This window comes from Ranitomeya variabilis, chromosome 1, assembly GCF_051348905.1.
Source record: "Ranitomeya variabilis isolate aRanVar5 chromosome 1, aRanVar5.hap1, whole genome shotgun sequence".
In the NCBI taxonomy this organism is placed as follows: domain Eukaryota; kingdom Metazoa; phylum Chordata; class Amphibia; order Anura; family Dendrobatidae; genus Ranitomeya; species Ranitomeya variabilis.
Window position 1 is genome coordinate 328,914,746 of NC_135232.1, and position 14,771 is coordinate 328,929,516.

The 14,771-nt window shown below is 43.7% G+C and overlaps 3 long non-coding RNA genes across 3 annotated transcripts; 2 read left to right on the plus strand and 1 right to left on the minus strand.

Moving 5' to 3' along the window:
- Nucleotides 1-4,680: 4,680 nt before the first annotated feature.
- On the minus strand, nucleotides 4,681-5,965 carry LOC143793982 (uncharacterized). Its single transcript, XR_013220361.1, has 3 exons — nucleotides 5,868-5,965; nucleotides 5,726-5,785; nucleotides 4,681-5,379 (listed from the first exon to the last, which is right to left on the minus strand). It is a non-coding gene; the product is annotated as an uncharacterized LOC143793982 (long non-coding RNA).
- A 2,119-nt stretch (nucleotides 5,966-8,084) lies between these two features.
- LOC143793983 (uncharacterized) lies at nucleotides 8,085-9,369 on the plus strand. Its single transcript, XR_013220362.1, has 3 exons — nucleotides 8,085-8,182; nucleotides 8,265-8,324; nucleotides 8,671-9,369. It is a non-coding gene; the product is annotated as an uncharacterized LOC143793983 (long non-coding RNA).
- Nucleotides 9,370-9,501: 132 nt separating this feature from the next.
- On the plus strand, nucleotides 9,502-13,777 carry LOC143793984 (uncharacterized). Its single transcript, XR_013220363.1, has 3 exons — nucleotides 9,502-9,663; nucleotides 11,979-12,029; nucleotides 13,763-13,777. It is a non-coding gene; the product is annotated as an uncharacterized LOC143793984 (long non-coding RNA).
- The last annotated feature ends 994 nt before the right edge of the window (nucleotides 13,778-14,771 follow it).

Below are 14,771 nucleotides of genomic sequence, written 5' to 3' on the forward strand. Positions count from 1 at the left end.
CAATGTTACTGGTGGGCCCTTAGCACCTCAGTCTGACACTGCTTGCAACCATCTCCATTGGATTGAATATATGTTCAGGATTAACTTTTATGACATTTTGATATTTATATTTTTTAGTTCTACTCATCTGTAGTTGTACGGTATATCCTATGTATTGAATATAAAGATCACTACACACGTACAGGAGAAAAATATGCTTGCAAGTGGAAGTTTATTTATAGTGGTTGTGCGATCAAGCGACTGGTAAATTAACGTTTCGGCCAATACATAGCCTTGGTCACAACGTCGCTGCAAAAAACATAAAGATACAACTATTTACAATATAATATTTACAATAGCAAATAAAATCATATACTGTACATTATATACATGGTTCATAGGTGATATTCATGTACGGAGAGATGGCTCTGTAGGACTGTGTAGCGATGTATACTAGAATTGAAATCATTTGTAACCAAGGGTTATCTATAAAACAAGGGAGTCAAAGAAGGATTTCCATATTGGGACAAATAGTTTTACATTGAATAGTGTATACAACTCAAGCACTCCATGTATATTAAAATCCATGGGGGGTAATGGATGCTGTCAAAATCTAGTAAGTGCATGCAAGGAAAAAAGGAGAGGGGAGGCCCACCTAGTATGCAGAATAAAGTCTCCTTTCAGGGTTAAACAGGTGCTGATGACAGGTTATTTCCTGGTGGAATGAAGGGTAAAGGCATCAGGATGAATGTGACTGCTAATGTAAGGATATAAAGAATTATGATGTAAATTATTACCATGTAGTTTCAATGGAAACCCAAGTGGTTGGGGCTAAAGGATAGCTCCTTAGAATAATGCAGTGGATGGCTGTAGAGGTCGCGTACCAGGAGCCTGTTGGGAGTTATAGTAATGAGGATGTGTCATGACAATACCGTGCTCTAGTTAATAAGCCGCGGAAGGCATCTGACCTGTAGAAATACTTGATACAGGAGATATGGTATGGAATCCAAGATTAATAATGATTTCAAAGGTACTCCTAAGGTTGCGACGCCCCTGCGTGTGTAACTAACAAAGTGAAGCAATGTGAGATATGCGTTATTCAATAGCCAATACGAGGTAAGTAGAATGTGGGAATACTTATCTGATGAAACAGACATACGTCCACGAAATGGCCTGTCAGTGTACTGCTGACATAGTGATGCAGCCCCCTGGGATGTGCCTGACGTCTAGCGGCAAAGTGTAGAGGTCCTGACACAGCCGTGTCTAGGTATGTGCTGGCGCTGGCGTCTGGGCTCCCAAGTTAGTCCGGTGCTGACACTCCCGTGTCCTGAGGTATGGACGGTGTGGTACTATCTCCATGACAGGCGCTTAGTTATAAAGCGCCAAAGGGGCATGAGACCGGAAGTGTTTGTGGACGCCGGCGCATGCGCACTGGGATGGAGTCACGTTCATTCTCAGAGAAAGGTGCTGGTGGAATCTGCGCGTGCGCACGTCCGGTTTGCAGAGCCGAAGTATAGGAGATGCGCTGGAAAGCACGGCGCATGCGTGTGTGTGGGCAAAAGGCTGAACGGGACCATGTCATATCGTATTGATGAGGGGGTGCCACATATGGATGTTGCGTAGGATGGAAGGAGATGTCCTAATAGGTGTGTCTGTGTGGTGGCAATGAGGCACTGTATGGTACTAGGATGTATAATCTTACTAGCGGAGAAAGATGAATGATTAAATCCGTGTGTGAGGAAATAGATGTGCTGGTTGGATAGAGCCAAATCCCAGCTTATTAGCATCACATGGACTAGTGTAATTTATCACATACAACTGTGATGGAATCATCATCATACTGTAAACCAATAATGCATCAGAATCGTTTGTGTATAAATTTGGGGAGGCAGGCTAATAACACACAATAATTATACACGTAGTACTCTGTAGTATAAACTAAGTAGGAGTCCAAACCATAGGAGCAAAAGGAAACTTAGAAGGAAATTAGTATAACAGAAGGAAACTTAGACAAAATTCTGCACTAAGGTGGGGAATCTTACCAACTCCACAAAGAGGATTGCTGAGTGGTTGCGTGCAACTATTCAGTGGGTCTATGGAAGAAAAAGGTATCATGTTAGCCAGTCAATTTCACGATTAAGGCCGTTAGGGCTGAGTGTGTCCAACGTATAGATCCAGTATGTTTCACGTTGTCTCAACAGCTGGATGTGGTTACCCCCCCGTCTTGGTCTGTGCACTTTTTCTAACACCTGGAATCGGAGTTGCGATATGTTGTGTCTGGCCTCTTTGAAGTGTGCTGGTAGTGGCAACCAGGTTTTTCCACATCTAATTGTAGATTTGTGGCTTGTGATTCTATCTCTGATGGCCTGAATTGTTTCGCCCACATACAGTAGGCCACATGGGCATTTAATGATGTATACCACATAGTTCGATTCGCACGTATGGTAATCTCTGATGGGATATGATTTCCCTGTACGGGGATGGACCACCTCACTCCCTTTGATAATGTTAGAACAGCATGTGCAACTCAGGCATGGGAATGTACCCCTTCTGGTTTGTCCACTGAGTGTGCGGGTCATAGTTTGTTTTGGGGAGCCAACGTCGGCCCTGACCAGTTTATCCTTTATATTGGGTGGTCTACGTAAGCACATCAAGGGGGGATTTTTGAAAATCGCTATTCTGGGGTATGCCCTTGCTAGAAGTGGCCACTGTTTGTGGATCAAATTGTGAACTCTCTGCATGGATGGATGGTGACCATGGACGAAGGGTAGCCTAGATGGTTTGGGAACAGGGGTCGCTGGGGAGTTTGTTACGGATAAGGCTTTGGTCATCTCTGTAACGAGAAGTGTGCCTGGGTAATTCCTGTCCTCAAATTTTTTGGACATCTCATGTAGTCTGGACTGTCTGATGGTGGGGTTAGATACTATTCTGGAGACCCTTTTGAACTGAGATCGAGGGAGACTGTTTCTGGTAGATTTCGGGTGGCAGCTGTTATATAATAAAAGGTTATTACGGTCGGTGGGTTTGGTATAGATATCGGTGGTGAGAGTACCCTGGGCATCTTTACAAACTTTGGTGTCTAAAAACGTGATTGCCTCCGTGTGATGTGAGATAGAAAATTTGAGTTCCGGTCGGATTTGATTGATAGTATTGTAAAATGCTGTTAGGGAGCTGTGGTCCCCCAGCCATATGCAAAAAATATCGTCTATGTAACGATACCACTGGCGGGCATACTGTAGAAATAGTGTATTGGAATAGATGAAATCCCTTTCGAAACGGTCCATATACAGATTGGCATAAGCGGGCGCCATGTTGGAGCCCATGGCGGTGCCGCATGTTTGAACATAGAAGTCGTCCCCAAAGAGAAAGTAGTTTTCCCTGAGTACTAAATCGAGTAATTCGAGACAGAGCTCTTGTGAGCGTGTGTCCATTCCTGCTTCGGATAAAGTTATGGAAACCGCCTCTATGCCTGTGTTGTGTGTGATAGAGGTATATAAACTGTTGACATCAAAAGTGCATAAAATGCTGTCAACCGGGACAGTGTTGATGTCCTGGATCTTTTTAAGAAAGTCACTTGTGTCAAGGATGAAGGATTTGGTTTTGTGGGTATACGGCGTAAGTATTTTCTCCAGGTAAATGGATATGGGATTGAGAATCGAGTCAGTGGATGCCACGATAGGGCGTCCGGGGGATTTTGTAGATTTTTATGAATTTTTGGGAGGACGTAAATCACTGGCGTTACCGGATGGTTATTAATCAGGAATGTTTTGGTTTTGGCGTCAATAGTTTGTAGTTGTGAGTGTTTCGTCAGGATGATGTCAATCTTTCTCCGAATGTTGTAAACTGGGTCTGATTGGATTTTCTTGTATGTGGTGGTATCTGATAACTGTTTCTTGATCTCAGCTGTATAGTGGCTTTTGTTCATCACTACAGTGGCCCCACCTTTATCTGCCGGTTTGATAACAATATGTTTATTGTCCCTGAGTGCAGTAAGTGCTTGTTTTTCAAGGGGTGTAAGGTTATGTCGAATTGGAAGAAAACCTAGGCGTTGGTCACGGATAGTTTCTTTAATGTCTCTGTCTAAGAGAGTGATGAAGGTCTCAACAGCGTGGTTGGTTTTGGGAGGCATGAACTTACTGGGGTTCCTAAGCCCCAATGAGTCCAATGTAATTAGTGGCCCTCTGTCTCTGTCTGGTACTGAGCCTAGTGTATTCTCAGTGGAATGAGGATTATCATCGAAGTGTACTTTGAGACGTATACTGCGATAAAAACTCTGTAGGTCCTTTTCTAACTGAAAAGAATCCCATCTAGGAGTTGGGCAAAAGGACAGACCCTTGTTCAGCACCCTGAACTCAAGAGGGGAGAGAGAATAGTCGGAGATATTTACTACCAGGTTTGGACCCCTACCTGTGACCGGAGAGTCATCTGGCGTTCTCGATCCTTTCCTTCTCGACCTCCTGGTACGCGACTGCTTTGGCCTAAAAAAGCCGCTTTTGCTGTAGTTCCACCGACGTTGCTTCCGGATCCAGGAGAGGATCCCCCGGCCGGTGAGGAGTCCCCGGAGGCTGTAGACCTCTGCGCCAGGCGACGTGATCTCGGAAAGGTTTGCCTGCGGGTAGTTTCGTCCCATCGATAGACTTTGTTATTTAGGTAATCCTCGGTGTCTCTCTGGAATTTCGTTCTTTTCCTCTCTTCCAAGTTTTTTTGATGTGATGCTAAGATAGAGTCAACTTTGTTCTTTAAGGTACTAAACTCCGAACTGGTGAGAGTAGAGGTGAGCTGCGTCTCGATGGTTGCGACCTTTTCTTCCGTTTCTTTTATAGCCTCCTGTAAGAATTCAACAGTCAGTAAAATAATATCAAAGGAACACTTGTTGAGTATTTTTTGAAATGTAGTGCAGTATCGGTCGTTATCAGAGAATAGAGTTGGTCGGAGGTTACACCGTAGGCCTCGTGGTATCTTCCCCTGCCGATGGTATTCCCCAAGGGTGGCACAGTGTAGATCATAGGCTATAAGTCTCTTTTTCTCCTTCTCCCAATCTCTTGTCTTAATATCCCTATTCGGTATGTGAAGAAAATCTGCTTTTGTTTTTATTCTGGACAGGATTGTTGATCCTGTAGCATCATCGTACACATGAGTCTCGGATGACATGTGTTCAGTTGGTGCTTATAACCAAAAATTACGTAATCCAAAAAATGTGATGGTTAGCACTCAACAGGGGTGAAGATGACGGTGCTAGTGAAGGGAACCAATAGCTCCAAAGTCACTGAATATAAAGATCACTGCACACGTACAGGAGAAAAATATGCTTGCAAGTGGAAGTTTATTTATAGTGGTTGTGAGATCAAGCGACTGGTAAATTAACGTTTCGGCCAATACATAGCCTTGGTCACAACGTCGCTGCAAAAAACATAAAGATACAACTATTTACAATATAATATTTACAATAGCAAATAAAATCATATACTGTACATTATATACATGGTTCATAGGTGATATTCATGTACAGAGAGATGGCTCTGTAGGACTGTGTAGCGATGTATACTAGAATTGAAATCATTTGTAACCAAGGGTTATCTATAAAACAAGGGAGTCAAAGAAGGATTTCCATATTGGGACAAATAGTTTTACATTGAATAGTGTATACAACTCAAGCACTCCATGTATATTAAAATCCATGGGGGGTAATGGATGCTGTCAAAATCTAGTAAGTGCATGCAAGGAAAAAAGGAGAGGGGAGGCCCACCTAGTATGCAGAATAAAGTCTCCATTCAGGGTTAAACAGGTGCTGATGACAGGTTATTTCCTGGTGGAATGAAGGGTAAAGGCATCAGGATGAATGTGACTGCTAATGTAAGGATATAAAGAATTTTGATGTAAATTATTACCATGTAGTTTCAATGGAAACCCAAGTGGTTGGGGCTAAAGGATAGCTCCTTAGAATAATGCAGTGGATGGCTGTAGAGGTCGCGTACCAGGAGCCTGTTGGGAGTTATAGTAATGAGGATGTGTCATGACAATACCGTGCTCTAGTTAATAAGCCGCGGAAGGCATCTGACCTGTAGAAATACTTGATACAGGAGATATGGTATGGAATCCAAGATTAATAATGATTTCAAAGGTACTCCTAAGGTTGCGACGCCCCTGCGTGTGTAACTAACAAAGTGAAGCAATGTGAGATATGCGTTATTCAATAGCCAATACGAGGTAAGTAGAATGTGGGAATACTTATCTGATGAAACAGACATACGTCCACGAAATGGCCTGTCAGTGTACTGCTGACATAGTGATGCAGCCCCCTGGGATGTGCCTGACGTCTAGCGGCAAAGTGTAGAGGTCCTGACACAGCCGTGTCTAGGTATGTGCTGGCGCTGGCGTCTGGGCTCCCAAGTTAGTCCGGTGCTGACACTCCCGTGTCCTGAGGTATGGACGGTGTGGTACTATCTCCATGACAGGCGCTTAGTTATAAAGCGCCAAAGGGGCATGAGACCGGAAGTGTTTGTGGACGCCGGCGCATGCGCACTGGGATGGAGTCACGTTCATTCTCAGAGAAAGGTGCTGGTGGAATCTGCGCGTGCGCACGTCCGGTTTGCAGAGCCGGAGTATAGGAGATGCGCTGGAAAGCACGGCGCATGCGTGTGTGTGGGCAAAAGGCTGAACGGGACCATGTCATATCGTATTGATGAGGGGGTGCCACATATGGATGTTGCGTAGGATGGAAGGAGATGTCCTAATAGGTGTGTCTGTGTGGTGGCAATGAGGCACTGTATGGTACTAGGATGTATAATCTTACTAGCGGAGAAAGATGAATGATTAAATCCGTGTGTGAGGAAATAGATGTGCTGGTTGGATAGAGCCAAATCCCAGCTTATTAGCATCACATGGACTAGTGTAATTTATCACATACAACTGTGATGGAATCATCATCATACTGTAAACCAATAATGCATCAGAATCGTTTGTGTATAAATTTGGGGAGGCAGGCTAATAACACACAATAATTATACACGTAGTACTCTGTAGTATAAACTAAGTAGGAGTCCAAACCATAGGAGCAAAAGGAAACTTAGAAGGAAATTAGTATAACAGAAGGAAACTTAGACAAAATTCTGCACTAAGGTGGGGAATCTTACCAACTCCACAAAGAGGATTGCTGAGTGGTTGCGTGCAACTATTCAGTGGGTCTATGGAAGAAAAAGGTATCATGTTAGCCAGTCAATTTCACGATTAAGGCCGTTAGGGCTGAGTGTGTCCAACGTATAGATCCAGTATGTTTCACGTTGTCTCAACAGCTGGATGTGGTTACCCCCCCGTCTTGGTCTGTGCACTTTTTCTAACACCTGGAATCGGAGTTGCGATAGGACATCTCCTTCCATTCTACGCAACATCCATATGTGGCACCCCCTCATCAATACGATATGACATGGTCCCGTTCAGCCTTTTGCCCACACACACGCATGCGCCGTGCTTTCCAGCGCATCTCCTATACTCCGGCTCTGCAAACCGGACGTGCGCACGCGCAGATTCCACCAGCACCTTTCTCTGAGAATGAACGTGACTCCATCCCAGTGCGCATGCGCCGGCGTCCACAAACACTTCCGGTCTCATGCCCCTTTGGCGCTTTATAACTAAGCGCCTGTCATGGAGATAGTACCACACCGTCCATACCTCAGGACACGGGAGTGTCAGCACCGGACTAACTTGGGAGCCCAGACGCCAGCGCCAGCACATACCTAGACACGGCTGTGTCAGGACCTCTACACTTTGCCGCTAGACGTCAGGCACATCCCAGGGGGCTGCATCACTATGTCAGCAGTACACTGACAGGCCATTTCGTGGACGTATGTCTGTTTCATCAGATAAGTATTCCCACATTCTACTTACCTCGTATTGGCTATTGAATAACGCATATCTCACATTGCTTCACTTTGTTAGTTACACACGCAGGGGCGTCGCAACCTTAGGAGTACCTTTGAAATCATTATTAATCTTGGATTCCATACCATATCTCCTGTATCAAGTATTTCTACAGGTCAGATGCCTTCCGCGGCTTATTAACTAGAGCACGGTATTGTCATGACACATCCTCATTACTATAACTCCCAACAGGCTCCTGGTACGCGACCTCTACAGCCATCCACTGCATTATTCTAAGGAGCTATCCTTTAGCCCCAACCACTTGGGTTTCCATTGAAACTACATGGTAATAATTTACATCATAATTCTTTATATCCTTACATTAGCAGTCACATTCATCCTGATGCCTTTACCCTTCATTCCACCAGGAAATAACCTGTCATCAGCACCTGTTTAACCCTGAATGGAGACTTTATTCTGCATACTAGGTGGGCCTCCCCTCTCCTTTTTTCCTTGCATGCACTTACTAGATTTTGACAGCATCCATTACCCCCCATGGATTTTAATATACATGGAGTGCTTGAGTTGTATACACTATTCAATGTAAAACTATTTGTCCCAATATGGTAATCCTTCTTTGACTCCCTTGTTTTATAGATAACCCTTGGTTACAAATGATTTCAATTCTAGTATACATCGCTACACAGTCCAACAGAGCCATCTCTCTGTACATGAATATCACCTATGAACCATGTATATAATGTACAGTATATGATTTTATTTGCTATTGTAAATATTATATTGTAAATAGTTGTATCTTTATGTTTTTTGCAGCGACGTTGTGACCAAGGCTATGTATTGGCCGAAACGTTAATTTACCAGTCGCTTGATCTCACAACCACTATAAATAAACTTCCACTTGCAAGCATATTTTTCTCCTGTACGTGTGCAGTGATCTTTATATTCAGTGACTTTGGAGCTATTGGTTCCCTTCACTAGCACCGTCATCTTCACCCCTGTTGAGTGCTAACCATCACATTTTTTGGATTACGTAATTTTTGGTTATAAGCACCAACTGAACACATGTCATCCGAGACTCATGTGTACGATGATGCTACAGGATCAACAATCCTGTCCAGAATAAAAACAAAAGCAGATTTTCTTCACATACCGAATAGGGATATTAAGACAAGAGATTGGGAGAAGGAGAAAAAGAGACTTATAGCCTATGATCTACACTGTGCCACCCTTGGGGAATACCATCGGCAGGGGAAGATACCACGAGGCCTACGGTGTAACCTCCGACCAACTCTATTCTCTGATAACGACCGATACTGCACTACATTTCAAAAAATACTCAACAAGTGTTCCTTTGATATTATTTTACTGACTGTTGAATTCTTACAGGAGGCTATAAAAGAAACGGAAGAAAAGGTCGCAACCATCGAGACGCAGCTCACCTCTACTCTCACCAGTTCGGAGTTTAGTACCTTAAAGAACAAAGTTGACTCTATCTTAGCATCACATCAAAAAAACTTGGAAGAGAGGAAAAGAACGAAATTCCAGAGAGACACCGAGGATTACCTAAATAACAAAGTCTATCGATGGGACGAAACTACCCGCAGGCAAACCTTTCCGAGATCACGTCGCCTGGCGCAGAGGTCTACAGCCTCCGGGGACTCCTCACCGGCCGGGGGATCCTCTCCTGGATCCGGAAGCGACGTCGGTGGAACTACAGCAAAAGTGGCTTTTTTAGGCCAAAGCAGTCGCGTACCAGGAGGTCGAGAAGGAAAGGATCGAGAACGCCAGATGACTCTCCGGTCACAGGTAGGGGTCCAAACCTGGTAGTAAATATCTCCGACTATTCTCTCTCCCCTCTTGAGTTCAGGGTGCTGAACAAGGGTCTGTCCTTTTGCCCAACTCCTAGATGGGATTCTTTTCAGTTAGAAAAGGACCTACAGAGTTTTTATCGCAGTATACGTCTCAAAGTACACTTCGAGGATAATCCTCATTCCACTGAGAATACACTAGGCTCAGTACCAGACAGAGACAGAGGGCCACTAATTACATTGGACTCATTGGGGCTTAGGAACCCCAGTAAGTTCATGCCTCCCAAAACCAACCACGCTGTTGAGACCTTCATCACTCTCTTAGACAGAGACATTAAAGAAACTATCCGTGACCAACGCCTAGGTTTTCTTCCAATTCGACATAACCTTACACCCCTTGAAAAACAAGCACTTACTGCACTCAGGGACAATAAACATATTGTTATCAAACCGGCAGATAAAGGTGGGGCCACTGTAGTGATGAACAAAAGCCACTATACAGCTGAGATCAAGAAACAGTTATCAGATACCACCACATACAAGAAAATCCAATCAGACCCAGTTTACAACATTCGGAGAAAGATTGACATCATCCTGACGAAACACTCACAACTACAAACTATTGACGCCAAAACCAAAACATTCCTGATTAATAACCATCCGGTAACGCCAGTGATTTACGTCCTCCCAAAAATTCATAAAAATCTACAAAATCCCCCTGGACGCCCTATCGTGGCATCCACTGACTCGATTCTCAATCCCATATCCATTTACCTGGAGAAAATACTTACGCCGTATACCCACAAAACCAAATCCTTCATCCTTGACACAAGTGACTTTCTTAAAAAGATCCAGGACATCAACACTGTCCCGGTTGACAGCATTTTATGCACTTTTGATGTCAACAGTTTATATACCTCTATCACACACAACACAGGCATAGAGGCGGTTTCCATAACTTTATCCGAAGCAGGAATGGACACACGCTCACAAGAGCTCTGTCTCGAATTACTCGATTTAGTACTCAGGGAAAACTACTTTCTCTTTGGGGACGACTTCTATGTTCAAACATGCGGCACCGCCATGGGCTCCAACATGGCGCCCGCTTATGCCAATCTGTATATGGACCGTTTCGAAAGGGATTTCATCTATTCCAATACACTATTTCTACAGTATGCCCGCCAGTGGTATCGTTACATAGACGGTATTTTTTGCATATGGCTGGGGGACCACAGCTCCCTAACAGCATTTTACAATACTATCAATCAAATCCGACCGGAACTCAAATTTTCTATCTCACATCACACGGAGGCAATCACGTTTTTAGACACCAAAGTTTGTAAAGATGCCCAGGGTACTCTCACCACCGATATCTATACCAAACCCACCGACCGTAATAACCTTTTATTATATAACAGCTGCCACCCGAAATCTACCAGAAACAGTCTCCCTCGATCTCAGTTCAAAAGGGTCTCCAGAATAGTATCTAACCCCACCATCAGACAGTCCAGACTACATGAGATGTCCAAAAAATTTGAGGACAGGAATTACCCAGGCACACTTCTCGTTACAGAGATGACCAAAGCCTTATCCGTAACAAACTCCCCAGCGACCCCTGTTCCCAAACCATCTAGGCTACCCTTCGTCCATGGTCACCATCCATCCATGCAGAGAGTTCACAATTTGATCCACAAAAAGTGGCCACTTCTAGCAAGGGCATACCCCAGAATAGCGATTTTCAAAAATCCCCCCTTGATGTGCTTACGTAGACCACCCAATATAAAGGATAAACTGGTCAGGGCCGACGTTGGCTCCCCAAAACAAACTATGACCCGCACACTCAGTGGACAAACCAGAAGGGGTACATTCCCATGCCTGAGTTGCACATGCTGTTCTAACATTATCAAAGGGAGTGAGGTGGTCCATCCCCGTACAGGGAAATCATATCCCATCAGAGATTACCATACGTGCGAATCGAACTATGTGGTATACATCATTAAATGCCCATGTGGCCTACTGTATGTGGGCGAAACAATTCAGGCCATCAGAGATAGAATCACAAGCCACAAATCTACACTTAGATGTGGAAAAACCTGGTTGCCACTACCAGCACACTTCAAAGAGGCCAGACACAACATATCGCAACTCCGATTCCAGGTGTTAGAAAAAGTGCACAGACCAAGACGGGGGGGTAACCACATCCAGCTGTTGAGACAACGTGAAACATACTGGATCTATACGTTGGACACACTCAGCCCTAACGGCCTTAATCGTGAAATTGACTGGCTAACATGATACCTTTTTCTTCCATAGACCCACTGAATAGTTGCACGCAACCACTCAGCAATCCTCTTTGTGGAGTTGGTAAGATTCCCCACCTTAGTGCAGAATTTTGTCTAAGTTTCCTTCTGTTATACTAATTTCCTTCTAAGTTTCCTTTTGCTCCTATGGTTTGGACTCCTACTTAGTTTATACTACAGAGTACTACGTGTATAATTATTGTGTGTTATTAGCCTGCCTCCCCAAATTTATACACAAACGATTCTGATGCATTATTGGTTTACAGTATGATGATGATTCCATCACAGTTGTATGTGATAAATTACACTAGTCCATGTGATGCTAATAAGCTGGGATTTGGCTCTATCCAACCAGCACATCTATTTCCTCACACACGGATTTAATCATTCATCTTTCTCCGCTAGTAAGATTATACATCCTAGTACCATACAGTGCCTCATTGCCACCACACAGACACACCTATTAGGACATCTCCTTCCATCCTACGCAACATCCATATGTGGCACCCCCTCATCAATACGATATGACATGGTCCCGTTCAGCCTTTTGCCCACACACACGCATGCGCCGTGCTTTCCAGCGCATCTCCTATACTCCGGCTCTGCAAACCGGACGTGCGCACGCGCAGATTCCACCAGCACCTTTCTCTGAGAATGAACGTGACTCCATCCCAGTGCGCATGCGCCGGCGTCCACAAACACTTCCGGTCTCATGCCCCTTTGGCGCTTTATAACTAAGCGCCTGTCATGGAGATAGTACCACACCGTCCATACCTCAGGACACGGGAGTGTCAGCACCGGACTAACTTGGGAGCCCAGACGCCAGCGCCAGCACATACCTAGACACGGCTGTGTCAGGACCTCTACACTTTGCCGCTAGACGTCAGGCACATCCCAGGGGGCTGCATCACTATGTCAGCAGTACACTGACAGGCCATTTCGTGGACGTATGTCTGTTTCATCAGATAAGTATTCCCACATTCTACTTACCTCGTATTGGCTATTGAATAACGCATATCTCACATTGCTTCACTTTGTTAGTTACACACGCAGGGGCGTCGCAACCTTAGGAGTACCTTTGAAATCATTATTAATCTTGGATTCCATACCATATCTCCTGTATCAAGTATTTCTACAGGTCAGATGCCTTCCGCGGCTTATTAACTAGAGCACGGTATTGTCATGACACATCCTCATTACTATAACTCCCAACAGGCTCCTGGTACGCGACCTCTACAGCCATCCACTGCATTATTCTAAGGAGCTATCCTTTAGCCCCAACCACTTGGGTTTCCATTGAAACTACATGGTAATAATTTACATCATAATTCTTTATATCCTTACATTAGCAGTCACATTCATCCTGATGCCTTTACCCTTCATTCCACCAGGAAATAACCTGTCATCAGCACCTGTTTAACCCTGAATGGAGACTTTATTCTGCATACTAGGTGGGCCTCCCCTCTCCTTTTTTCCTTGCATGCACTTACTAGATTTTGACAGCATCCATTACCCCCCATGGATTTTAATATACATGGAGTGCTTGAGTTGTATACACTATTCAATGTAAAACTATTTGTCCCAATATGGAAATCCTTCTTTGACTCCCTTGTTTTATAGATAACCCTTGGTTACAAATGATTTCAATTCTAGTATACATCGCTACACAGTCCTACAGAGCCATCTCTCCGTACATGAATATCACCTATGAACCATGTATATAATGTACAGTATATGATTTTATTTGCTATTGTAAATATTATATTGTAAATAGTTGTATCTTTATGTTTTTTGCAGCGACGTTGTGACCAAGGCTATGTATTGGCCGAAACGTTAATTTACCAGTCGCTTGATCTCACAACCACTATAAATAAACTTCCACTTGCAAGCATATTTTTCTCCTGTACGTGTGCAGTGATCTTTATATTCAGTGACTTTGGAGCTATTGGTTCCCTTCACTAGCACCGTCATCTTCACCCCTGTTGAGTGCTAACCATCACATTTTTTGGATTATCCTATGTATTGCACATGGAATTGAATATTGCACAATTTACGGATAACATCTATGTCCAGTAATGTCTATTTTGCTCTTTATTGGCACATATTGTTGGCCTCTGATTATTCACACTAAGCACTTCATTTTTATATACTTGGCATTCTATTTTGCCATTGTCCCCTCACATATTTTTTCACTTCCATTCTTCCTTTCTTTCCAGCACTTTTCACTTTATTGTATTGCTGTTTCTCTTAGCAATAACACAGGTACGCTTTTTCTATACTGATGGTTCAATATGTAGTGCTATTTCTTTCTCGACTATGATATATGCACTGTTATAACTTCCTTTTTGCTTTTTTTCACATTGCCTGCCGATCCTAAGCCTTCCGCTATTTTTTATTTTTTTTCATTAGCACTTTGCACGTTAATAGAGATGACCAAGCGCTAAAATGCTTGGGTGCTCGTTGCTTGGGTCGAGCAAATTGGAATACTTGGTACTCGACCTGAGCTACGAGCCCAATGTAAGTCTATGGGAAACCCGAGTATTTTTACCGCGATCCCCCCCGGGGGTCCTTTTAAGGTCTAAAAATGTCAGAAAATGATGGAAACACTGCTCAAATGACACAGAAACATCATGGGGATCGCCCCTGGAAGCATTTCTGACTCCTAGGTCACAACTGTAAGCAATGTTGTCAGAGTTTCACACCATTTTTACAGGTGCAACAAAAACATACAAAAACGTAACCAGAATGGATTTTCCTTGGAAATATGTTAAGGCACATATTTTCCAGGGTAATGACTTGTATATAA